At 40.3% G+C, this 26272-nt stretch overlaps 1 protein-coding gene across 1 annotated transcript in view; it reads left to right on the top strand.

The window, feature by feature from the left end:
- The window catches only part of CACNA1D (calcium voltage-gated channel subunit alpha1 D), a 346288-nt gene that overhangs the window by 70539 nt on the left and 249477 nt on the right, over positions 1-26272 (top strand). The gene's annotated exons all lie outside the window — the stretch shown is intronic.

Below are 26272 nucleotides of genomic sequence, written 5' to 3'. Positions count from 1 at the left end.
GCAATTTTGATAAATGTTTTTAAATGCATGCTGATATGACAGCTGTCACAATACAATCTAATAAAACTGTTTTGAATGAAGTTAAAGACAACTAAGAGCTATTAGAACTATCTTACTGAAAAAACTGAACAAACCTTTTAGCCAACTCAGTATTTTATAACTTTGTTTAAAAGTTCTAGCTTCTTATTCTGTTTATCAACTCTTCTCCCGAGTTCTTTGATCATCTTTGTGATCATTAGCTTGAATTCTTTCTCAAGTAGATTGCCTATCTCTACTTCATTTAATTCTTCTAAGGTTTTATCTTATTCCTTCATTTGGAACATGTTCCTCTGTTGACTCATTTTTCTTAATTTGCTGGTTTTATTTCTGTGTTTCTGCTAGGTTGGTTGTGTTTCCCGACCTTTGTGAAGTGAGCTGTAGGATATGGCCTATGAATCCCAGCAGTGCACTCCCCTCTGGTCACCAGAGCCATATGCTCCAGAAGCCCCCTCTGTGGCTTGCATGGGCCCTTCTTTGTGGTGGGCTGACTACTGTGGGCCACCTTGTGGCCGTGATTGGCCCCTAATCTGGTTGTTTGCCAGGCCCTGCCTTGTGTGGAGGCTGCTGGACACTGGTTGGTAGGGCCAAGTCGTGATGCAGCTGGTTGTGGAACTCTGGCAGGTCCCAGGGCTAATGCTGGCTCACTGGTGGAGCAGAGCTGGGTTCTGAGGTGGATGATTGCAGAGCTGAGTCTTCCTAGATCTAGTGTTGGCATGCTATTTTGTTTGGGGTTTGGGGTAGGGGGTGTAGCAGTTCCTGACAAGGCTGGCTGTGGGTTCCAGAGTGTCCCAAAGCTGGTGCTTGCCCACTTTGGGGCTGGAGGGTGGGACTGGATCCTGAGGTGGCTGGTTGAGAAGTTCAAGGTATCTCAGAGCTGGTGTTGGCTGGTAGGTTGGGCTGGGGCCCAGGAGATGCCAGTGCTGTTTCTACTGGTGGGTGGAGCTTGGTCCCAAGCTTCTGACTACAGGGTTCCAGGGATCCCAAAGCTGGTGTCTGCTTGCTGTGAGTGGAGTTGGCTCCAAGGGCCATAGACTAAAGGGGTCAAGATGTTCCAGAATGGAATTGGCCTGCTAGTGGGCAGAGCTGGAGCTTGCTGGGTCCCCAGACTGGTGCTGGCCTACTGGTGTGTTGGCTGGGTCCTGACAAGGCAGGCTGCAGAGCTGTAGTGATCCTGGGGCTAGTGTCCACCTGCTGGTGTGTATGACTGGGGCCCTGGGGTTTCTGGGGCTAGTTCCTGCCCACTGGTGGGTGAAGCTGGGTCCTGGAGTCTCTGGCTGCAGGCTCATGGATCCCAGAGCTAATGTTAGACTGCTGGTAGGAGGAGCTGTTTTCTCACACAGCTGGCTATGAGACCCAGAGGGTCCTGAAGCTTGTGTCAGCCCACTGATGAGTGGGGTCTGATTCTGTGGTGGTTGGCCCAAGGGCACAAGGTGTCTCAGGCCTGGTATTGGTCTCCAGTGGGTGGTTGTTGGGCCCATGGGTCCTGGGGCTGGTTGTGGACTGCTAGTCCATGCCACGGAGAAGGCAATGGCACCCCACTCCAGTACTCTTGCCTGGAAAATCCCATGGATGGAGGAGCCTGGTAGGCTACAGTCCATGGGGTCGCTAAGAGTCAGACACGACTGAGCGACTTCACTTTCACTTTTCCCTTTCATGCCCTAGAGAAGGAAATGGCAATCCACTCCAGTATTCTTGCCTGGAGAATCCCAGGGATGGCAGAGCCTGGTGGGCTGCTGTTTATGGGGTCGCACAGAGTCGGACACGACTGAAGCGACTTAGCAGCAGCAGCAGCAGCAGTCCATGGCAAGGGTCTTGCCACAGCAGGGTGCAGCTATGATTGTGCTGGGGCTGGTGTCTGTTCATTGGTGGGTAGGGCTAGAGCCCTTTTTGGTGGCATCTTTAGGGTTTTTTTTCAATATCTAGTATCATTTCATTTGCAAACAGTGACAGTTTTACTTCTTCCTTTCCAATTTGAATGCCTTGTATTTCTTTTTCTTGCCTACATGCTGTGGCTAGGACTTCTAATACCCCCTTGATATAAATAGTGATGAAAGTGGTCATCCTTGTCTTATTTCTGATCTTAAAGGAAAAGCATTTAGTTTTTCACCATTGAGTAAAGATGTTAGCTGTGGGTTTTGCCATATGTAACTTTTATTATGTTGAGGCATGTTGCCTCTATATTCACTTTGGTGAGAGTTTTTAAAATTATATAGGGATGTTGAATTTTGTCAAAAGGTGTTTTTGCATCTGTTGTGATGATAATAAGATTTTATCCTTCATTAATGTGGTGTATCACATTGATTTGCAGATGTTGAGCTATCCCTGCATCCCTAAAATAAATCCTAGTTATTTATGATTTATGATCCTTTTAATGTATCATTGGATTTGGTTTGCTAGTGTTTTCTTGAGGATTTTTGCTTCTAAATTCATCAGTGATATTGGCTTACAATTTTCTTTTTGATATCATGGTTATGCTCTTTTGTAAAAATGAGTTTGGAATCATACCTTCCTCTTCAATTATTTGGAATAGTTTTAGAAAGATAGGTATTAACTCCTGTTTAAATGTTTGATAGAATTCACTTGTGAAGCCATCTAGTCCTGGATTTAGTTTGTGGGGTTTTTTTGACTACTGATCGCTTTCATTGTTAGTAATTGATTTATTCATTTTTTAGTTATAGAAGCTTGTGTTTTTCTAGGGATTTATCCACTTCTTCTAGATTGTCCAATTTGTTGATATATTATTTTTCATAGTATTCTCTTATCCTTTTTTTGGTGTGATAGTAGTTGTAATTTCTCTTCTGTCATCCCTGGTATTATTTATTCGGGGTCTTGCTTTTTTTTTTTTTCTTGATAAGTCTGGTGGAAGGTTTATCCATTTTGTCTTTTCAAAGAACCAAATCTTAATTTTATTGGTATTCTCCATTGCTTTAGTCTTTGTTTCAATCTCACTCTGATTTCTCCTAATTTGGGGCTTTGTGTGTTTTTCTTTTTCTAGTTTCTCTACTTGTAAAAATAGTTTATTTGAGATTTTTCTTGTTTCTTGAGATAAGCTTATATTGCTACAAATTTTCTTCTTAAAACTGCTTTTGCTGTGTCTTGTGGATTTTTGGAACATTGTATTTTTATTTTCATTTATTTCAAGGAGTATTTTGATTTCCTGTTTGATTTATTTGTTTGCCTGTTGGTTGTTTGATGACCTATTTAATCTCCACATGTTTGTGTGTCATCCTGCTATCAATATCTAGTTCCATACTGTTGTTGTTGTAAAAGATGCTTGATATGATATCAGTCTTAAATTTATTGAGACCTGCTTTGTGGTCTAACGTGGAATCTGTACTGGAGAATGTTCCATCTGCTCTTAAAAAGAATGCATATTCTGCTGTTTTTGGTTCAGATGTTCTGGGTCTATCTACCAAGGTCAGTAGTCTAATGTGTTATTTAAGGCTAAACTTTTTGAATTGACTTTATGTCTGGATGGTCTTTCTAGCCATTGATTTAAGTAGGGTATTAAAGTTTCCTACTATTATTGTATTGCCGTTATTTTTTTTTTCTTTATGTCTGTTAATACCTGTTTTATGTATTTAGGTGCTTCTGTGTGGGTGTTTGTGTATTTACAAATGTTATGTCCTGTGTTGGAGTTGATCACTATGCAATGTCCTACCTTGTCTTTGTTTTAAAGTTTGTTTTGTCTGACACAAGTATTGCTACCCCAGCTTTCTTTTCATTTCCATTTGCATGGAATATCTTTTTCCATTTCTTCACTTTCAGTCTGTGTGTATATGTTTAGATCTGAAGTGAATCTCTTGTAAGCAATATATAGGTGAGTCCTGTTTTTTATCCATTCAGCTACTCTGTGTGTTTTGATTAAAGAACTTAGTCTGTTCATTTACACTTATAGTATTGATAGATATGATTTATTGCCATTTTGTTAATTTTTTTATGGTTGTTTTTGCAGTTTTTCTTCCTTTTTTCTTGTTCTTTTCCCTTGTGGTTTGATGACTGTTTTTAGTTTTGTGTTTGGATCCTTTTCTCTTTTGTGTATATCTAGTATAAGTTTTGGGGCTTCCCAGGTGGCTAGTGATAAAGAACCCTCCTGCCTGCCAATGCAGGAGACATAAGAGATGTGGGAAAGATCCCTGAGTCAGGAAGATGCCCTGGAGGAGGGCATGGCAAGCCACTCCAGTATCCTTGCCTGAATAATCCTGTGGACAGAGGAGCCTGGTGGGCTTCAGCCCATAGGCTTGCAAAGAGTTGGACATGACTGAAGCAACTTGCATGCATTAAAAGTTTTTAGTTTTTGGTTACTATGAGGCTTATGTATAACAACATATATTTAACTATATGTACATACACACACACACACACACATATATATGGTAGTTATCCTAAGTTGATGGTCACCTGTGTTTGAATGTAGTCTGTTAGGTTGGTGTGAAAGTAATTGTGGTTTTGCTTTATTGAACTTTACCCTTTGATATTGGAATACATTCTTAAATGAAGTTATGTTATACATCATTTTAATGCACATTTCTTAGCTTGTTTTTCTGCGTAACTTATTATTCACTGTTTATATTTATTTTAGACTATAGAAATGATGTTAGACAAAAAGCAAATTCGAGTGATTTTCTTAATCAAGTTCAAAATGGGTTGTAAAGCAGCGGAGACAACTTGCAACATCAGCAGCGCATTTTGCGCAGGAACTGCTAATGAATGTTCAGTGCAGTGGTGATTCAAGAAATTTCACAAAGGAGACGAGAGCCTTGAAGATGAGGAGCATATTGGGTAGCCATTGGAAGTTGACAACAATCAATGGAGAATATCATCAAAGCTGATCTTCTTCCAACTACATGAAAAGTTGACACAGAAATCAGCATCAACCATTCTGCGGTCATTCAACATTTGAAGCAAAGTATAAGTGGGTGCCTCATGAGCTGACTGCAAATCAAAAAACTGTCATTTTGAAGTGTCAGTCTCTTATTCTACGCAACAACGATGAACTGTTTCTTGATCGGTTTGTGACCTGCAATGAAAAGTGAATTTTGTATGACAGCTGGTGACAACTAGCTCAGTGGTTGGACTAAGAAGAAGCTCCAAAGCACTTCCAAAAGCCAAACTTGGACCCAAAAAGGTCATGGTCACTGTTTGGTGTTCTGCTGCCTGTCTGATCCACTACAGCTTTCTGAATCCTGGTGAAACTGTTATATCTGAGACGTATGCTCAGCAAATTAATGAGGTGCATCAAAAACTGCAATGCTTCAGCTGGTACTGATCAACAGAATGGGCCTAATTCTTCTCCACAACAATGCCTGACCATACATTGCACAACCAGTGCTTCAAAAGTTGAATGATTTGAGCTACAAAGTTTTGCCTCATCCGTCATATTCACCTGACTTCTCACCAACCGACTACCACTTCTTCAAGCATCGTGACAACTTCTTGCAGGGAGAATGCTTCCACAACCAGCAGGAGGCAGAAAATGCTTTCCAAGAGTTCATTGAATCCCTAAGCACGGATTCTCATTGGCAAAAATGTTTGACTGTAATGGTTCCTATTTTGATTAATAAAGATGTTTTTGTGACTAGTTTAATGATTTAAAATTCATGGTCTGAAACCACAATTACTTTTGTACCAACCTGATACAAACTCTGTTCTCTCCCCATATTTCATAATTTACATATTTGTACTTTTTCCCCCTCAAGTAAATATTATAGTTATCAATTTTTGCTACTTTTGTTTAACTTTCATACAAGCTTTTTAAGTAGTTGATCTACTACTTTTACTACAGTTACCTTTACCAGTGAAATTTTTTTCTTTCATGTATTTTTAGTTACGGCCTTTTCTGCTTAAAAAGTTCATTTAACATTTTTTTGTAGGGCTGATGATGAACTCCTTTATTTCTTGCTTGTCTTGATCTCTTCTTAAATTCTGAAAGATAACATTGCTAGGTAGAGGATGCTTGGTTGTTAGCCTTTTCCTTTCAGCCGTTTGAATATATCATGCTGTGCCCTTCTGACCTAGACAGTTTCCACTGAATAATAGTTTTGTGGGGTTTCCCTTGTATATAAGAAGTTGTTTTCCTCTTGCTGCTTTTAAGATTCTCTTTATCCTTAGCTTTTACTGTTTTAATTATAATATACCTTGGTGTGGTTCTTTTTGGATTCGTTTTATTTGTAACTTTGTGAGCTTCCTGGAGCTGTATATAGGAGAAGACAATGGCACCCCACTCCAGTACTCTTGCCTGGAAAATCCCATGGATGGAGGAGCCTGGTGGGCTGCAGTCCACGGGGTCGCGAAGAGTCGGACACGACTGAGCGACTTCACTTTCACTTTTCCTTTTCATACCCTGGAGAAGGAAATGGCAACCCACTCCAGTGTTCTTGCCTGGAGAATCCCAGGGAAGGGGGAGCCTGGTGGGCTGCCGTCTATGGGGTCGCACAGAGTCGGACACGACTGAAGCGACTTAGCAGCAGCAGCAGCAGCAGGAGCTGTATATTTGTTTCCTTTCCCGGGTTAGGAAAGTTTCTGCCATAATTTCTTCAAATATTTTTTCTGACCCTTTCTCTCTTCTTCTGGAACCCCCACAATGTGAATGTTATTCTGCTTTGATGATGTCCCAGAGGTCCCTAAATGTTTCCTCCCTTTTAAAAATTCTTTTCTCATCTTGCTGCCCTGTGTGAGTGATTTCCATTGCTTTGTCTTTTAGCTTGTTGATTTGTGCTTTTACTTCATCCAGTCTGCTGTTGAGCCCCTCAATTGTATTTTTCAGTTCAGTCATAACCTCTGTTTGTTACTTTCTTGTATTTTGTATGTCTCTGAAGTTATCACTGTGTCCATCCATTCTTCTCCCGAGATCAGTGAGCACCTTTATGACTATTACTTTGACTCCTTTATAAATTAGGTTGCTTATCTCCATTTTGTTAGGGTCTTTTTCTGGGGATTTGTCTTTTCCTTCGGTTTGGAACAACTTCCTAAGTCACCTCACTTTGCCTGACTCTTTCATTTGTCTGTATGTATGAGATGAAAGGGCTGCCTCTCCCCGTCTTGAAGGTGTAGTGTTACGTGGGAGATGATCTGTAGGGCCCGCCAGGGCAGTCTCCTCTGGCCTTCGCAGCGCAGTGCTCGGGGGCATCCCTCCTGAGGACCGTGTGCCCTTGAGGCCGTGGCGGGCCTGTGCTGCCGCCCCGCGTGGGCGTGGTGAGGTGCTGGACAAATGGTGTCCGCCAGCTCTGTCACTAGCAAGTTAGAAGGAGACGAACACCAGAGAAAGTTCCTGAAGATTCCTGCCTTTCCAGCAGCTGCTGTGGGGTTGGTGGGTGGTTCTCCCTCACGTATGGTCCTGGTGCTTTCCACACTGTTGGTTCTTTGCTGAGGTGCAGGGTCAGTGGTCTGCATTCCTTTAAGAGCAGATTCTCAGTTCCCTACAGTTCTGTGGTTCCCCTGGACTTAATCCCTGTTGCTTTTAGAAACCAGACATTTTGGGGGCTCTTTTTTTTTCTTTTGGTGTGAGATCAAATGGGTGACATAGTCCTTTCACTCCTCAAGGGGACATTTTGTATTTTGTCTATCCCTTCCCTACCGTGGGACACCGTACCTCTCGGGGGTTCCTGGGTGAGACTGAGTCTCTGTCTCTTACTGGTCTTGGTGCATCTCTATTTTTTGTTATGAAGCTACTGTTTATGCAGTCCTTGGGTCCTTTTCAGAGAAAAGTTATTCCATATGTAGCTGTCAATTTGTTGTGTCCATAGAAGGAGGTAAGTTCAGGCTCTTCCTGTGCTGCCATCTTAAACTCCTGATTTCCATGATACACTTTATAAAAGATTTAGTATTCCTGTGAATTTCCTTCCTTTCTAAACTATAAACTTCTTCAGGCCAGTAACTACGTTTTATTCTTCTGTGTGTCTCTGCTGTATCTTTACTTGCTGGGTGCTTAATAAACACAGGACTGAACGGTGCAGAGCTGACCTGATATAAGAGTACAGTTGCTTCAAAGTTATGTTAAAAGCTCTCCAGTGCACTAAAAAATTACTTGCAGACACAAATCAAGCTGCCTGCACTTGCATTAAAGCAGGGACACTAAGAACCACTACAGGGAAACACTGTCTTAGCTTAGAAAACCGTTTAAAGTAATGCTGTTTGGGGAACTTCCTGGGTGGTCCAGTGGCTAAGACTCCATGCTCCCAATGCAGAGGCCGCAGGTTCAATGCCCGCACAGGGAAGTAGATCCCGCATGCCGCAACTGAAGGTCCCGCATGCTGCAGCTAAGACCTGGCAAAACCACGTCAATCAATCAATCATTGAAAAAAGGAAGTAATGCTGTTTTATTTATGTGAATGTATTCTAGTTGACACAGTCATTCAGAATGAACTTGCTACAAATTAGTGGAGCATTTCAGTGACGTTTGAAATAAATTCCTAATTTCTGGAACTTATCTAATTAGGCTAGGCTTGTGTTTCACACAGTCCTTGTTTCCTCGCTATTGAGTTATAAAAAAAATGTGTTTACACTGTCCCGCCACATCACCACCTGGCTGCAGAGCCTCCAGGAGCACCTCTGCTCTCTTCCTGTTACCCCCTATTTTAAGAACAAATCACTACCACTCATCAGACACATACTGGTGGGGGTAATGGAAATATTACTACCACTGCTGTTTGTGACCACATCCCCCTGCCATGTCATCGGGAGCTGGTGTTTGAGGAACACTCTTTTTTCCCCCCACACAACAGCAGGATACAAATTCTATTCAAGTTCCCATGGACTATAAACCAGGAGACACTAAAACATATGCAGGTACATAAAACAAGGTGCAGACATTTTGATGAGCGTTCTTATGTTGCACTGTAGTCTGAGCAGTGTATGTGTGTCCCACTTAATCCTATGAGGCATGTGCCATTGTTACCTGTACTTTAGGGGAGGCTCAGAGAGGTTAAGTGCCATGCTAAGATCACACAGCTTGAAAGAGTTGGGAGTGGGGAATAGGTTTTTCCCCTTAGGGCCACATTTAGTGGACTGAAAAGTAATCAGAGCCTACTGATAAGAGAAAGACATGACCCCAGGATGAGGGTACAGGCTAAACATTACCATCTTGTTTGTGAATAAGAGCTAGAGGACAGTGGTTGTGGGGGAAGGAGTCTAGAACAATCTTCAGCTGACAGTTATCTTTGGTTCAGGTAGAAAGTAGTTCAGGTCCCAGAATTATGATCAAAAGTACAACTCTGAAATGTGACCCCAGTAATGAGAAGGCACACATACAACCGGAGAGGAGGAAAGATGGCAGACTTGGAAATTCTTCTAGGTAGATGGAGCTTCCTTGTTCATATGTCTGTGTGAGCATCTTAGACTATTCACCATATATAGATGCCAGGCAATTACCCATGTGTCTCTTTAGAGCATAGTAAGAGGTATGTGTGTGTGTGATTTCACAATTTCTATAAAGAATATTTTCTGATGAGAAAAAGATACTTGTTATGTTAAAAATTTGTAGTGAGAATCATTTTATTCTCAAAGCAATTGAAACAGTGTAACTCTAAATAGGATCTTTTTTTAAAAAAATACTATTTTTGTCTGCACCAGGTCTTTGGTGCTGTGTGGGCTTTCTCTAGTTGTGGTGATGTGGGGCTGCTCTCTTGTTGCGGTGTACGGGATTCTCGTTGTGGTGGCTTCTTTTGTTGCAGGGCAAAGGCTCTAGGGTGCACAGGCTTCAGTAATTGCAGCACACAGGCTCAGTTGCTCTGTGGCATGTGGAATCTTCTCGGACCAGGGATTGAACCTGTGTCCCCTGCAATGGCAGGCAGATTCCTTACCACTGGTCCACCAGGGAAGTCCTAAGTAGAGTCTTTTCCCAGCTATCTTACAAGTCACAGGTACACACATCACACATAGGCTAGGATTCCAGGTTGTGTAATGTTTAGCCCAATACAGTCAACAAATTTGATTCCTGGCAGTCAGTAGCTGGTGGAAGAGAAGCTACAAATCAGGACTGTTAGGATTAAGTTCAAAGGTTCTTCTGGGGATTGTGATAAGCCTTTGTGAGAGGAGCTTTTCATACTCCATACAAGTTTCCACTACTTAGAAACTTGTGCTAACCTACAAAATTATGCTACAAAACACAGCCGTGTAAATACTTTTTGAAAGTGTCTTAAGTTGTGTGTGTGCAAGTGTGTTTTAAAATTGGCATTTTCATTATCATACCACAGGCAAAAATAAAGTATGTAAGCAAAATAATAAAAATTCTTTACAGAAGTGGAAGGAGTTGTGAGCCAGTGAACTGCTGTTTATAAAAACTACATTCACTGCAGTCCCTGCTGCCTCCAGCATCACATCATCCTAACAGATGGGGGATTGTCCCTCCTCTCCAGGCACAATATTGTGTGTGGGTTCCCCACCCCCAGACTTCACTTCTCTGTGAACTTGCCCTGATGAACTTGAGAGACTCCTTTCCTTGTGCGCCCTTCTTTCAGCCCAAAAGATGGCCATGGGATTGAATGTGCCCTTTGAGCCGATCCCCACTTCCTAGATCTTTTCCAAATGACTTCATCATCCCTCCTCACTTACAGTTTAGTCTTCTTAAGGGTAGGGATTAGCCGGTTGGTTGTTCCTTCTCTCACAACTCAGTGTGTGTGTGGCTTTGACTGCATGAGGTTAGTACATTTTGGTGGCTGACATTTTATCCTGTTGTCACCACTGAGGAACCAGCACATGGTCTTGCACTCAGTAGGAAATCAGTAAATACTTTGTTGATTAATAATTGCTAAAGCTGATTCCTTCATCTGTTGAGTTCGATGACTGTTTCTGATTATGAATGGGAAAGGGTTCTCTTGGGGGTAGGGTGATAGCAAACTCCCCTCGACATGCTTGCATCCATTGACTCACAAATAACAACCCCCTCCTTTTAAATTTGCATTCTGTTATTGTTGGCAAGTAGGTAGGATTATATAAAAATTGAAAGAACCTATACTGAAATACAATAATGGTGAAAAACCATAATGACTTTGAAGCAAAATCATTTTTCCTGAGCCTCTCTCACACTATTTCTGGGGTCTGGGTAGTGTATCTAAGTGATAATTGAATTAGAAATGGAAAAAAAAAAAGCCGTATCAAGCATTTAGTATCATGCACTTGTGAGATGAATCAGTACTGGAATTTCCAGCTATGTTTTTTATGACCCTGTGTCTTATAAAACCGTGGAAAATATTGAACCTTTGAACAGGGATCTCAGTCACGGTGATAGAGCGCGATGTAGGAAGGCTGTGCTGTGGAGTTCCGTTTGGAGGGAGATTCTCCTGCCCTTTGCCCTGTTTCCTTCTGGCTGCTTTTTTCTATTTTCCTGTGAAGCTCTTCCCAGGGAATAAAGAAATAAATCAACAAAAAGCAAGGATAAAAGGGGGATTTATGACTTTGTATACCTAAGGTTCATAGCTCTTGCCTTTACTGCTGTATTGACTCATCTCTTTCTTTCCTTTTCCCCTCCTCTTTAAGTCATTCTCAGTGATGCTCCATTTCTCACTTCACCTCTCTCATCAGTTGCAGATGACCTATTAGGAAGGAAGACTAGACCTTGTTTGCCTCTCAGCACACAGAATACCTGCCTGCATCTGTCCAACGGCTCCTTTCTCTGCCCTTAGTTTTTTTGTTTTATGTGGATAGACCCTGCCCAGATGAGTCTTTTTTTTTTTTAATTAAAATTAACATACCATAATTGGTTTTGTTTTTGATGTACAGTTATGTGAGCTTTAACACATACAAGAAATCTCATGTCCACTCACCACCACAATCAGGACACAGAATGGTTCCATCACCCCAAAACTTGATCATCTGGCCTTTTTGTAATGACACTCTCCCTTCACCCCAACCCTGGGCAGCCTCTGATCTGTTCTGCATCACTATAGACTTTTGTCTTTTTTAGAATATCATGTAAATACACTCACTCAGTATAATGCCGTTGAGGTTTATCCATGTTCAATAGTGTAGCAATAGTTCCTTTTTATTGTTGAATATTATTACGTTTATGGATATATCACAGTTTACCTGTTGAAGGAAATTTTATTTCTAGTTTTTGGTGATTTTTCAGTATAGCTGCTAGAAACATACCAGTTTCTGTGTGACTGTAAGTTGATGTCTCCATTGTAAATACCTAGGAGTAGAATTGTTGGATCATATAGTAAATGTATGTTTAATGTTGTAAGAAACTGCCAAACTGTTCTTCAGAGTGGCATGGCCATACTATTTTGCATTCTCATCAGAAATGTATGAAAGTTCCAATTACTTTGCATCCTTGTCAATACTTAATAGTGTCAGTACCTTTTATTTTAGTCTTTCTAATAAGTGTTTAGTGGTATCTCATTTTGGTTTTAATTTTTACTTCCCTAATGGATGATGATGCTAAGCATCATTTCATTTGATTATTTGCCATCTGTACATCCTTTTTGGTGAAATATCTGTCTCTATCTTTTGCCCATTTAAAAACTTGGATTGTTTGTTTTATTTCTTACTGTTGAAATCAGTAAGGTTTGCATTCTGTTAATATTGTTGGCAAGTAGGTAGGGTTATATAAAAATTGAAAGAACGTATACTGAAATACAATAATGATGGAAAACCATAATGACTTTGAAGCAAAATCATTTTTCCTGAACCTGGATTATTATTATTATTTCCTGGATTATTATTCCTTATGTATTCTGCATCCAGGTCTTTTATCAGATATGTAATTTCCAGATATTTTCTACTACTTTGTGACTGGTCTTTTCTTTCTCTTAAATGTCTCTTATAGGGCAAAAGTTTTCTTTTTGATGACATCCAACTTTTCAGTTTTTTTCTTTGAGGGGTTATACTTTCTCCCAGGTTAGATACTTTTTCTCCAGTGTTATTTCTAAAATTTTATAGTTTTACATTAAAATCTGTGATCTGTTTTGAGTTACTTTTTGTGTAAAGTATGAGGCTTAGGTTGAGGGTGCTTTGTGTTTGTTTCTTGCACACAGGAGTCCAATTGTTCCAACACGATTTGTTGAAAAGCCTAACCTTTCTCAATAGAATTATCTTTGTACATTTGTCAAAAATCAACTGGCCATACTTGAGACTTTTTCTGGACTCTGTTCTGTTACATGGATCTATTCATTCACCAGTACCACTGTTTTGATTATTATAGCTTTAAGTCTTAAATCAAGTGTTTTGAGTTTTCCAACTTTATTCTTATTTTTAGGAATTGTTTTTGTCTATGCTAGTTCCTTTGCCTTTTCACTTAAGTTTTAGATTCAGCTTGGTGGATTCAAAAAAAGCTTACTTTGATTTTGATTGTATTGAATCTACAGATTTAGGTAGAATTTGCACTTTAACTACAGTTGACCCTTGAGCAATGTAGGAGTTAGAGGTGATGACCCTCTGTGCAGTCAAAAATCTGTGTATAACTGTAGTTGGCTGTCTTTATCTGTGGCTCCACATCTGCCGAGTCAGCCATCCGTGGATCATGTAGAACTGCATCTGTATTTACTGAGAGAAATCCATGTAGGGTGGACCTGTACAGTTCAAACCTATGTTGTTCAAGGGTCAGCTATAATATATATTGAATTTTCTAATTCATAAACATAGTATGTTTCTCTATTTGCTTAGGTCACCTTTGATTTATTTCATTGAGGATGATCTCTGTTTTCATAAGTGTGTTTAGATTATCCACACTCATTATTTTTTTTCTTTTTTTTAATGTTTATTTTCTATTTTTTAACTTTACAATATTGTATTTGTTTTGCCACACATTGACATGAATCCACCCACACTCATTATTATCAATATGTTTATATTTAGGTGTGCCATTCTATTATTTATATTCTTTTGTCTCTTTTTCATTCTTCTGTTGCCCATTTTCTGCCTCCTTTTGGATTATGTGAATATTTGTTAGCACTTCATTTAAATGTATCTATTGTTCTTGATCTTAGGGGGAAATCCCTCAATCTTTCACCATTAATTATGATGTTAGCTATGGTTTTTCATAATTTTTTTTAGGCCAAAAAAGTTTCCTTCTATTCTTAGTTTTGTTGAGTGTTTTATCATTAGAAGTTTTTGGATTTTATGTATAGATTTTTTTTCTTGTGATACCTTTATCTGGTTTAATATCAAAGTAAGTCTTCTGATACTTTGAAAGTGTTTATGAAGGATTGGCATTAATTCTTCTTTAAACATTTGGTAGAATTCACTACCGTGTGGGCCTGGGCTCTTCTTTCTGGGAATTTTTGGTTACTAATTCAGTCTCCTTACTTAGCATAGACCTGTTCAGAGTTACTATTTTATCTTGAGTCAGTATTAGTAGTTTCTTCCTAAGAATTTGTCCATTTCATGTAGGTTATCTAATTTGTTGGCAGCATTTAAATTTTTTTTTCTTTCTAAAAAAAAATTATTGGAGTGTAGTTGACTTACAGCATTGTATTAGTTTCTTCTCTACAACCAAGTGAATCAGTTATCAGTTCAGTCACTCACTTGTGTCCGACTCTTTGTGACCCCATGGACTGCAGCATACCAGGCTTCCCTGTCCATCACCAACTCCTAGAGCTTGCTGAAACTTATGTCCATTGAGGTGGTGATGCCATCCAACCATCTCATCCTCTGTTGTCCCCTTCTCCTCCTGCTTTCAATCTTTCCCACCATCAGGGTCTTTTCCTGAGTCAGTTCTTCGTATCAGGGGGCCAAAATGTTGACGTTTCAGCTTCAGCATCAGTCCTTCCAATGAATATTCAGGACTGATCTCCTTTAGGATGGACTGGTTTGATCTCCTTGCAGTCCACGGGACTCTGAAGAGTCTTCTCCAACACCACAGTTCAAAAGCATCAGTTCTTTGGCGCTAAGCTTTCTTTATGGTCCAACTTTCACATGCATACATGACTACTGGAAAAACCATAGCTTTGATTAGACAGACCTTTGTTGTCAAAGTAATGTCTCTGCTTTTTAATATGCTAAGTCGGTCATAGCTTTTTTCCAAGGAGCAAGTGTCTTTTAACTTTATGGCTGCAGTCACCATCTGCAGTGATTTTGGAGCCCAAGAAAATAAAGTTTGTCACTGTTTTCATTGTTTCCCCATCTATTTGCCTTGAAGTGATGGGACCAACCTCTGAAAATGTCATTCACCTTCATTTTTCAAAGGATGTTAATAGAATTCTGGGCTGACAGCACTTTGTAAATACTGTTTCTCTACTTTCTGACCTCCATGGTTTCTTCTGAGAAGTCATTTAAATTATTATTCCCTATATGTTATATACTGTTTTTCTCTGGCTATTTTGAAGATTTTTTTCTTTGTAGTTCTTAGCATTTTGATTATGATAGATCTGGATATGGATTTGTTTGAGATTATCCTGTTTAGAGTTTGCTGAAACTCCAATAGTTTGGCCACTTGATGCGAAGTGCTGACTCATTTGAAAAGACTCTAATGCTGGGAGAGATTGAAGTCAAGAGAAGAAGGGGACGACAGAGGATGAGATGGTTGGATGGCATCACCAACTCAATGGACATGAGTTTGGGTAAACTCTGGGAGTTGGTGATGGACAAGGAGGCTTGGTGTGCTGCAGTCCATGGGTTCACAAAGAATCGGACATGACTAAGTGACTGAACTGAACTGAGTTTCTTTAAAATGTCACTTTAGGCCTTTTGACAAATACAGGAAATTTTCGACCACTATTTCTTCAGATATTTTTCCCATGTAACACTCTTCACTTTCTGGGATTCTGATGACATGAATGTTAGACCTTTTAGTAATATCCTGCATATTCCTGGAATCTGTCTATCTTTGTAATTCTTTGTTCATCCAGTGACATTTAAAATATACTGTTGTATTTTTCACTTCTAAAATTTCCATTTGGTTTTTCTTTATGTCTTTTTTGGGACAGGGCTAAAATTTTCTGTCATTCCATTAGTTTCAGCAGTGTTCAGCCTTACTTCCTGGGGCATGGTTATAATAGCTGCTTTAACTATTTATTAGATAATTCCATTATCTATGTTATCTTGAGGTTGATGTCTTTTTAAAAAAATTTTATTTATTTTTTAATTGAAGGATAATTGCTTTACAGAATTGTATTGGTTTCTTCCAGACAAGGGGTTGATATCTTTTAATTGTTTTTTTCCTTGCAAGTTGAGTTACCTGGATTTCATATGCTGAGTAATTTCAGATTGCATTTAGACATTTGGATATTATGTTATGGTTTTCTGGATCATGCTTATATCTTATGGAGACTGTTTATCTTTTTTTCTGTAAGCAGATGATTGATCTGTTTGCAAGTTTTGACTCGCATTCCATGGGCTGTGTTTCTAACATCAATTTAGTTTTCAAAACTTTTCAGTATCATTTGAATCTATCCCGTGTTTGTGTATTCCACTGCCCAGTCTGGGACCTGGGCAATCATCTATTCCAAAGGGCAGATCTCAAAGCTGTTGGCATGCTGTTTAGAATCAGATGCACGGTGAACAGCTCAGAGGTGAGCCAAATACCAATATACCACTTTGTGATAAATTCCCTTAAGCTCCCTTCTCTCTGAAATCTCTCTGACAATTTCTGATTCCCTGAGGTCCTCTTTTGCTGACCTCCAGCCAGAAATACAGGACTGTTTCTCCTGCTCTGCTGTTTACTCGCTGCAACTGTGCAGGTCTAAGCAGCAGAAGGCCAGTGAGAAAAAGAAGCAGTGGGGGTTTATCCTCTTGTTTCTAGAACTACAGTCCCTCTTCTTAGAGAAAATCATTCTACTTTCTCTTGAGTTTTAGGTGCCTGCTCACTTCCACTGTTGTTCTGTGGCTCTGTGGGATTGCCAGGGGTTGAGGTAAGAGAGATCAGAGAAAAGCAAAACCAATACAGGGGATTTCTATGAACATTAGGAGATTAAGAGTTACTTTTTTTTTTCTCCTTGGGCTGAAAAGTGAGGGCTTCTCTTCCAAGTTGATTGTTTCTGTTCCTAGTGAGCACTTCTGGGTGCTGGGCCTTTGAATTCAGCTTGGGTAATACTACAGAGAATAAGAGCAGCAATGGAAAATTCACCACTGGTTTGGTGGTCCTCTGGGTTCTGGTTTTCTTCCTTGGTTTACCAGCTACCATTGACTTGTCAGAGTCCTCAGGTGCTCCATGTTTTCTATCCAGCTTTTATATTTACATATAGTTAAAGAGGTAAGGCAGGTGTTCTTAATCCATCTTGCCTGGAACTGAAGCATCCATATTAGTCTTAACATCATCATTTACTAAAAAATACCCTGTCTTATGGTAGGGTTTACCAAGTCTAATTTTCTCAGACCCTGGGATGTGTTCATAACATGTATCATGGTGTTCTCACATAATACTTCTATTTAAAAGCTTACTTCTCTTTAATTAAAAGGAGGGATTAGCATGCTGTTTCTATAAGGGGCCAAATGGTAAATCTTTCAGTCCTGTGGCCATGTGATCTCTGACACAACTTCTTAACTTGGCTGTGGTTGTGTAAGAGCAGTCATAAACAATACAGAAACTAATGAAGCTGGCTGTGTTCCAGTACAACTTCATTGACACTGACATTTGAATTTCTTATTCTTTTCATATGTCATGAAGTATTACTCTTTTTTTTTTTTTTAACTACCATCCCATAGGCGGTTGGCCAGATTCAACCCACGGACCACAGTTTGCTGACGCCTGACTTTGGTCATGGATGGCTGTCTAACCGACAACCATTCTTGATCGTCAGGGGTAATTTTTACTTGTTGTGGAGAAACATAGGTGGGAAAGCAACAGAGGTTCCAGAAATCTTCCAGAATGTTCATGGGTGAAATCTGTAAGCAAAAGTAGCATTTCAGTCCTTTTTAGTGTGTCTTAGGTTGTAGAGAGTGAGGGCCTTTTATATGTTTTGTGTCAGTGTACCCCCATATTACTCTAAAGCAAATGCTTTCATCCTCACTTTATGGATGAAGGAACTAAGGTATGGAGGGTGTTACATGGTCCAAGTCATGACTATCCTGGGCTGGTCCAGTGCCAGAGCTCTAGGGCAGTGAAGGACTCCTTTTTCCATTTTGGCTTGTGGTCTTACAAAGAGGCCTTGTTGATAGCTCTGTAGGTCATCAAAAGACCTGGTACTTATGACCACTGTGTTCTCCTCTGGACTAGTTCATATATCATTGTGTGAATCTGGGCAAATATCTTTGTTTCTCTAGTTCCTAGTTTCTCTACCTATAAAATAGGGAATTGGGCCAGCCAACGTCTGTCTCTCTGTCACTATGGGTTTTGTTTTCTGGATTTTTGGCAGCAAGCGTCATAACCATGGGCAGGGACCCTGGGAGGAGGCGGTGGTGCATTTCATCCCTGGAGGGCTAGGGAGAGCCGTAGGGAGCGAGCCTGGCCCTGGACTGCACTGCGGTGGTGGTTGACTAAGAGCTTTGCAGCTATAGAGAAAAAGAGAGGAAACATAGTACTTCTTTCTTTCTTTCTTTCTTTTTTTGGTGGTATCTTAGAAATAGATTTTTTTTTTTATGTCCCAGTCCTCTCTTTCTTTTTTTTTTAACTTTTTATTTTGCATTGGTGTATAGCCGATTAACAATGTTGTGATAGTTTCAGGTGAACAGTGAAGGGACTCAGCCTTACTTAGACATGTATCAACTCCCCTCCCATTGAGGCTACCACAGAACACCGAGCAGAGTTCCTTGTGCTGTACACTAGGCCCTCGTTGGTTACCCATTTTAAATATAGCAGTGTCATAGTACTTCTTTTTTGTTTTCAGTTTTTCACAGTATGCTGTTACATTGAACTTTGTTTGATTTAATGTTTACCACGTAAGTTAGTGCCATTTTCTTTGAACTCCTATCAGTAAAGTCAGCAATAACTGCTTACGAGACCGTGGGCCTTGATGAAGTACTGGTATACCTTGTCTGAAATCTGTTCTGCAAGTAGTAAAGCATTTCTTAAAGACTTGATGGCATGATATGAAAATGTTCATTGCTTTCTTTGTTCACTCGAGCAGTTTTAAGAAGTTACTTTCACGACACATATCTTAATTATGTCGTTGATTTAATGTTCTTTCAAATGTGGTGAAAATGGAAAATGTAAACAGTCATAAAAAATCAAAAAGGGGAGAAATGAAGTCACATTTGAGTGCTGCTTTGTGCTAGCAATTTTCGTACATGCTCTTCTACAAAGTAGTCTCATTTTACCATGATGAGCAAGACTTGGTCTCTGCCATTAAGGAATTTAGAGTTTAATAGGCTTAATGGTTCTCAACTGGCATTATTCTCCTTCAGCACTTAGAAATGTGCAGGGCAATTTTAATTGTCACAGGTGCTAAGAGCGCTATTGGACTGCAGTGTGTGGGGCTGAATAGCAATGAAGAATTGCCCCACCCCAAATTCTCATAGACCCCGTCTTGAGAAATACTAGGCTGAATGAAATAACAGTATTGACAATAATACACACTTGCATGCTGAGCACATCCTGTGTGTTCAGAGAGCTTGACAAACACAAGTCCATGTTCTCTGATATGCAGCTCTGAATTTAAAAATCTCTAAAACTGAACTGGATTTTTAAAAATGAACCAATTTGGTGATAAAACATCACCTGAATTGATGTGAGACTTTTTTAAAGCTGACAGGTTCTTTTAAACAGCTTTATTGAGGTATAGTTTACATACCATGAAATTGACCTGCTTTAAGCAGTGTTCAATTCAGTGATTTTCAGTACATTTATAGAGTTGTATTACTACTAACACAATTCAATCTTACAGCATTTTCTTTATCCCCTCAAATTCTCTTGAGCCTGTATGAGATTATAATACAAGTTTTTGTTCGTTTTAGTGTCAATTTTCAGTGTTCCGCTGAGGAAACACGAAAAGTATTTGGTTATAGAGTGCTCTTCCAGATCCTTCTGGGACATTAGGTATTTGTTTTCTGCAGTCTGAGAAATTCTGAATTCTAAAGCCCTCCTGAGCCCAGACGTTTCTGGGAAGGAATTGCCCATCCCTAGCATAACCCTGTGACAGAGATACCCTTCTTGTTCCTTATTTATAGTTTGGAGGCTGAGGCATGAAGAGGGTAAGCAGTGTGCCTAAGATAATGCAGTCGCACGAGTGACGAAGCCACAGTTAGGACCTCGGTATGATCTTACCACGTTGCTTTACCACTGTGTCGTTTATCCAGGGCCGAATGGAATGCCAGTGGGAGTCCAGAAGGGAAAACCAAGAAAATAGCATGACAGCTGGGCCTCTAATAGAATTTGCCTGTGTTTAGAAATGGAGGAAATCTTGTTCTTCTTTTTTTATTTGCGTTGATACTAAAGAATATTTATAAAATACTTCAAAATTCAACTCAAGATACTGTGAAAATCAGCAGACCCACAGTCGCTATTAAATACATGACCATTGCCTTCACTCCTCTGTGTACCCCTTCTCTTCTCTTTCTCTCCACACAGAGGGGACCATAATCCTGAATTCTATGCTTATCCATCTTTACTTTTCTTGATAGTTATACCACATGTGTTTTAATCCCTCAGCAACCTATTTTTAGTTGTGCACGTTTTTGATGTTTATATAAATGGAATTGGATTGAATACATTCTCTTCCTAACTTGTAGTTTTCTCTCAATTGTATCTCTGACGTTTGTCTGCAGTTTATCTGTTTTCACTGCTGTATATCAGAATATACCATGATCTTTTTATACATTTACTGGTGGTGGACATTTGTGATGTTTCCGTGTTTTTCTAGTTCAAATGGTGCTACAGGCACGGGCTTCTAATCTCTCTTGGTGCACATGTGCAAAGGATTGCCTCGGAGTGGAACTGGAAAGTGTGTACGCATCTTCAACTTTACTGGATGATGGCCACTTGTTTTCCAGAGGGTCATATAAATTTATGTGACACTTGATGTTGTACTTTTTAATTTTTCCAATTTGATGATTCCAAAAAGGTCTCATTGAGGTTTTAATATATATTTCTTTGTCATATGAGGTTGAGCATCTTTTCCTAAAGCCCTTTAGTTTTCCTCTTTTTTGACATGTTTGTCTAGTCTTATGCCCATTTTTCAGCTGGATTGCCTTTGTCTTATTCATTCAGTGATGTTCTCTATATGTGCTGGTGACTAATCCTTTGCTGATTACATGCTGTACAAAGTTTTCCCGGTTTGTGGCACGTCCTTTTGTTCTTTGTGGAGTCTTTTGATGAACAGAGTTCTTAATTTTAATGTAGCTAATTCATTCCTCTTGTCATTCGTGGATTATTTTTGGTTTATTAATAAGTGCTTATGGAGCACTTTCTATGTACTAGACACTTTTAAAGCACTATCCATAAGTTGAGAAACAAGATACTGTGTCTATAAGTTAAGTTCCCTCATTTGCAAAGTCAGAGGTAACAGCACCCAAGTGGTCTTAAATGGCTGGTGCTTATGTTACATTGAAGAAATTGAACTAGAAGACCTCTAACTGGGAAAACTTTCACTCCCTAGATGTTCTGTTAGAGGAATGTCAAATGCAGTGTATGATATGTATTCAGGCATATCCTGCTCTATCCTGTGACCCTTCTTCTGTAGAAAGTATCATTTATGCTGCAAACAGCAGCTAACTTTCAAATAATAGAAGTGCTCTAAGTCATAGCCTTTCCCTGCTTAGTTGGCCAAAGTGAGGCATGATAAGGCTTTGTGAAAATTATAATTACTGTTTCTTTTTGACTGAAGGCAGAGAATTCCTGGATAGTGGGAAGGGGAAACCGTTTCCTGAGTAAAACTTGACAGTCGGAAGTATTTGCAGCCTGTGGACCAGAGCAAAGTCTTACCATGGACCAAAGAAATATCAGTGTGTCATCTGCCCTCCATCTCTTAGTCATGTCCTGTTTCTAGTCCACTCCAGCCATGATGGCATCCTCATTAGTCTTCAGAATGACTCTCCTCTTCCTACTGCCTGGAATGCGCTTCCCCAGATATATTCCTATTCACTCCTTTATCACCCAGCTCTCTGCTCCTAGGTCATCTTCCCAGAGAGGTCTTCCCTGAGCAACCCCTAAAGTAATAGCTTCTACACTGCGTCTTGCTTGCCTCTCTGTTGGAACTTGCACTGTCTAGGTAGCTTTTTCCATGGGTATTTCTTTTCATTACACCCTAAAGAGGCAGCATATTGGTTAAATTTTTTCATTTGTCTTCCTTGCTGTCTTCCTCCGGGGCCTAGGACTGAGCCTTGCATGTTGCTTGCTCATGGTAGACTTGCTCTTCAGTGTTCTGTTCACAGAGCATGTAGATGGCAAGGAGAAGAGCAGTAAATTAGGCAATGGTCATTTCTTATGTGAACTTCTGGCTGAAGTAGCACTTCCGCTCTGAATTCCTATATGTACTTTTCCTTGAGTTTCCTGTAAGAGACTTGTTTACTACAAAACCCTCAAAGCAGTGCTCAGCTCTTGACATCCACTCAGTAAATGTGGATCATCCACGGCTGAAATTAACTTTAGCTTATGTGAAATTTATTATTATTATTGATGTCAAACTTTAAACTTACAAGAATTACTTACACTATCCATACAGGCTGTGTAGGGAACAACAGTGTCTCATTGTGGAAAAGCCTTCCTTGTTCACCTGACCTCCTGTGGTGTAGAGAGATGTGTCGTACCCTATTCTGTAGTTGGTATATTCCCAGATGTTCAGACATGGAAGTCTCTTCTGAGTACTTTACTGCTTTTGCTTCATTTGTTGGCGCTTCTGTGACCTTGAAGAATTTATCCAACTTCCAAAATACTTACATTTCTGCTCTCTCCTTATTAGAGAGTTGAAGCCTCAAGTGTTTGTCAATTTTAATAATAGTGTAGCCAGTCATTTCACTAGCAAAAGCAAGTTTATTCAGGAAGAGCCAGAGAAATGGAGACCCTGGACAAGCAATCTGTGGTGGACCCTAGCCCAATTCAGAGAACAAAAAAGGGGAACTTGCTTATATAGGGAAAGGGGGTGGCGGTTGGGACAGGCTGTAATAACCAAAGAGCCCGTTGGAGAAAGCTGAGAGCCCAAAGTATGAAAGCCTCTCATTGGATGGACTGCTGCAGTGTCTGATTGGCTGGGCTGTTGTAGGCCCAGCCCAGAGTTTTTTTCCTTCCGGATAGTAAAGTAGGGAACACCTTCCTGTTGGAGTAATTGATGATGCGTGATAAGACATGAGAGTGCACCCTATAGCCTGTTCTGACTTTAATTTCAGCTGAGATTTCTTTAGTTAATTCCACAGATTACTGAGGAATGAGAACCTACAGTCTAGAATTAATGTAAGAGATCAAGGGAAGATAACGCAACCTTTGACAGAAAAGTCTGTATTCATGAAAAATAAGTTAAGCCAATTGTCTATAGTTCAGAACATCCTCACTCATAAGCAGTTGGTTGTGATGAAATGTATTCCATGTCTGGCATGCATTGCCTGGGGTGTGGCTGGAATGGTGCTTAAGCAGAGCAAGTGCTGAAGCTTTTGCCAGTTTTTCCAGGCAGAATTGTATCAGGAATTCCTAGACAATGAGGAGTTCTAGTTTATGAGTTTCTTTCTGACTGGAAGTAGCATGGTTGGGCAGAGCATAGAGCTAGGAGTCAGCAGACCTAGTCTTGTGACTTTAAGTAAGTCTTTAATCTAATTGAGTCTTGGTGTTCTCACACAATACAGGGGATGATGTTTAGATTAAGTGAGTGAATGTGATTCTTTGTGGACAATGAATTTCTGTGAAAATAAGATCGTGAGGTAGTACTGCATACAAGCTTGGCAAGACTCCAAGCCTGAATAACTGAAACTGTTTATCCTCTTATGTGCTTATACCTGTATAACTAAGCATGGTTGCAAACGTCATGTAGCTTTGTTGACTGGTAGTCTTTAAAATGATCACCAATCTCAAGTGACAGCTTCGTGCCCCTGGCATTTATACTGTCTTTAGTGAAGTTCATTCTTTCTCATTCCTTGACACTGACTGCATGTATTCTCCTCTCTCCGTGAGGCTCCAGCACCTCTTCCCTATCCTTGTTCTCTGCCGATGGCCTTACTTACCTCTTCCCTGAGGAAGTTGGAGCCACCAGAAGAGAACTTCTGTGAGCTCCCCCAGCCGCATCCACCCATCTGTCTGCTTTTCTGTCTGCAGGAGCATCTGCTCCTCCTGTTACCCGTGCCCCTGGCCAAGGTCAGCTGCTTCACTTCGTCTCCAGATCACATCCCATCTTGCCTGTTCAAGTGCAGGGCGTTGCTGTTCTCCTGCTCTTTTGGGTTCACCTTCTATACTGGGTCTTTCCCGTCAGTGCAGAAACATGCTATCATTATTTCCCCTCTTTGGGTACAAACTCTCTCTTGATCCCTTTTCAGCCATCAGTTGTGAACCCATTTTTCTCTTTTCCTCTCTAGGTAAACTTTTCAAAATATTTTCTGCATTCCCTGTAGTATTGTTCTCTTCTCACATCTTTGAACTCATCTAATCATGCTTCTGCTACCACCACTCCCTCAAAACTGTTCTCATCAAGATGACTACTTATCTTGTTGCTAATTCCAGTGGTCCATGTTCAACCCTCTCTGTATTTAATGCACCCGAAGTACTTGCCACATGCAACCCCTTCTTCCTTGATATACTGTCTTCTCAACTTGACACACTCTCTGGGTTTTCCTGGGCTTCCCCCGCTGCTCCCTCTTCACCTCCTTTTCTGGTCCCCCTGACCTCTTCCTGCTGGTGTGCTCCGGGAAGCAGGCAGTGGACCTCCTATTCTTGCCAATACCCAGAGGCTGATGTCCCCTTGCCCTCCAGCTCAGGCCTCGCTCCTACACTCCAGGCTGTGTATCCACCTGTCACTGGAGAGGCATGCCTTGTCCTGCTCACCCTGCATGTTCTCCTACAAAGCACTTGTTGCCACTGACAGGCTGTGGCTCTGCTTACTGGTTGCTACCTCTGTGCTCTGTACTAGAATGGAAGCTCCACAAGGGAGATCTTTTGTTCACTGCTGTAGCCACTGTACCAGGCAGAGTGGATGTGTTAGGTTGCATTATTCACTGAAGACTAATACTTTACTGTTACCACAGTGTCTCTGCTCTCTCTCCATCCAGCGGTGCTCCAGCCCTTCATCAATGATCCTGGTCTTGGAAATCTTTTAATGAATCCATTTGGCAAAATGGTATTATTCCTGTATAACACTGCTTGAAAGTGGAAGTGTTAGTTGTGTGGTCTTCTTTGCGACTCAATGAACTGTGGCTGGCCAGGCTCTTCTGTCCATGGAATTTTCCAGGCAAGAATATTGAAGTGGATTGCCATTTCCTTCTCCAGGGGATCTTCCTGACTCAGGGATCGAACCTGGGTCTCTTGCACTGCAGACAGATTCTTTACTGTCTGAGCCACCAGGGAAGCCCAACACTGTTTAGTGTCAGGCATTTTTAGTATGCAGTGTTAAGTATATTCTGTGTGATTGATGTAGGGAGGCTATTTGGAGTAGTAGAAAGATCTTGACTTTGGGGCCAGATTCTTCTGAGTTTAAATTCTTGCTCTGCCACTAAATAGCTACAGAGCTTAAGTCAAAACATAGCAACCGTAGGCTTTAGTTTTCTCCCATTGGTGATATGAAAAGATGCTTGTTTCATAGGGTTGTTGGGAGAAATTAAATGCTGAAGGATGTGGACTGCATCTAGCATTAATTCTTGGCACATGATAGGTGTTCAATAATGATGACTGTTAGAATTCCTGTCCTTACCTGTATAGATGATTTTAGGATTGCTAGCAATTCTAAAATTTTGGAATAAAAATTTTGCAGTTTTTCCTTTTAAATGTTGGCAGTTTGTCTTTGGTTGAAAATTTGATTGTTTAATACAACATTGTTTCTGTGGTAAAAATTAGACTTGATTTACATTGTTTCAACTTACAGTCTTTTTCAGGAATTTATTCTGCTACAAAGTTCAAGGACTGCCTTTCCTAAAATTTACTTAACTAGAGTGCTCAGGAATGGAATGTTCTGGAGGAATTGAATCTACTAATTAATGAGAAAGGAACTCATTTTGTGGGGGAGGCTCTTTCTCAAATGCCTTTATATGTACATGGAGTGTAATTCCTAAGTGCACAGGAAATGCTCAGTCACTACTTGGTTACTTGACTTTGACCTAGAGATACTTACCTGAACTTCTATATTGATTGCTCTGAGCTGTAAGCTACAGGAAGTGTAGGCAATGCTTCTAAATACAAGCACAATATAGGCTCAAAGATATCTTACAGTTTTTTTGGCTTTGAACCCCAAATGTCAATAGCAGTCACTTTAATGATAATTATTTATTGATTGTACCTACTTGGAGAAGAAGG

The sequence above is a fragment of the Giraffa tippelskirchi genome, chromosome 9, assembly GCF_054371585.1.
Source record: "Giraffa tippelskirchi isolate mGirTip1 chromosome 9, T2T-mGirTip1v1.2.pri, whole genome shotgun sequence".
Lineage (NCBI taxonomy): Eukaryota > Metazoa > Chordata > Mammalia > Artiodactyla > Giraffidae > Giraffa > Giraffa tippelskirchi.
The sequence above is the reverse complement of the archived record's forward strand: the minus strand, read 5'-3'. Positions and strand labels throughout refer to the sequence as shown.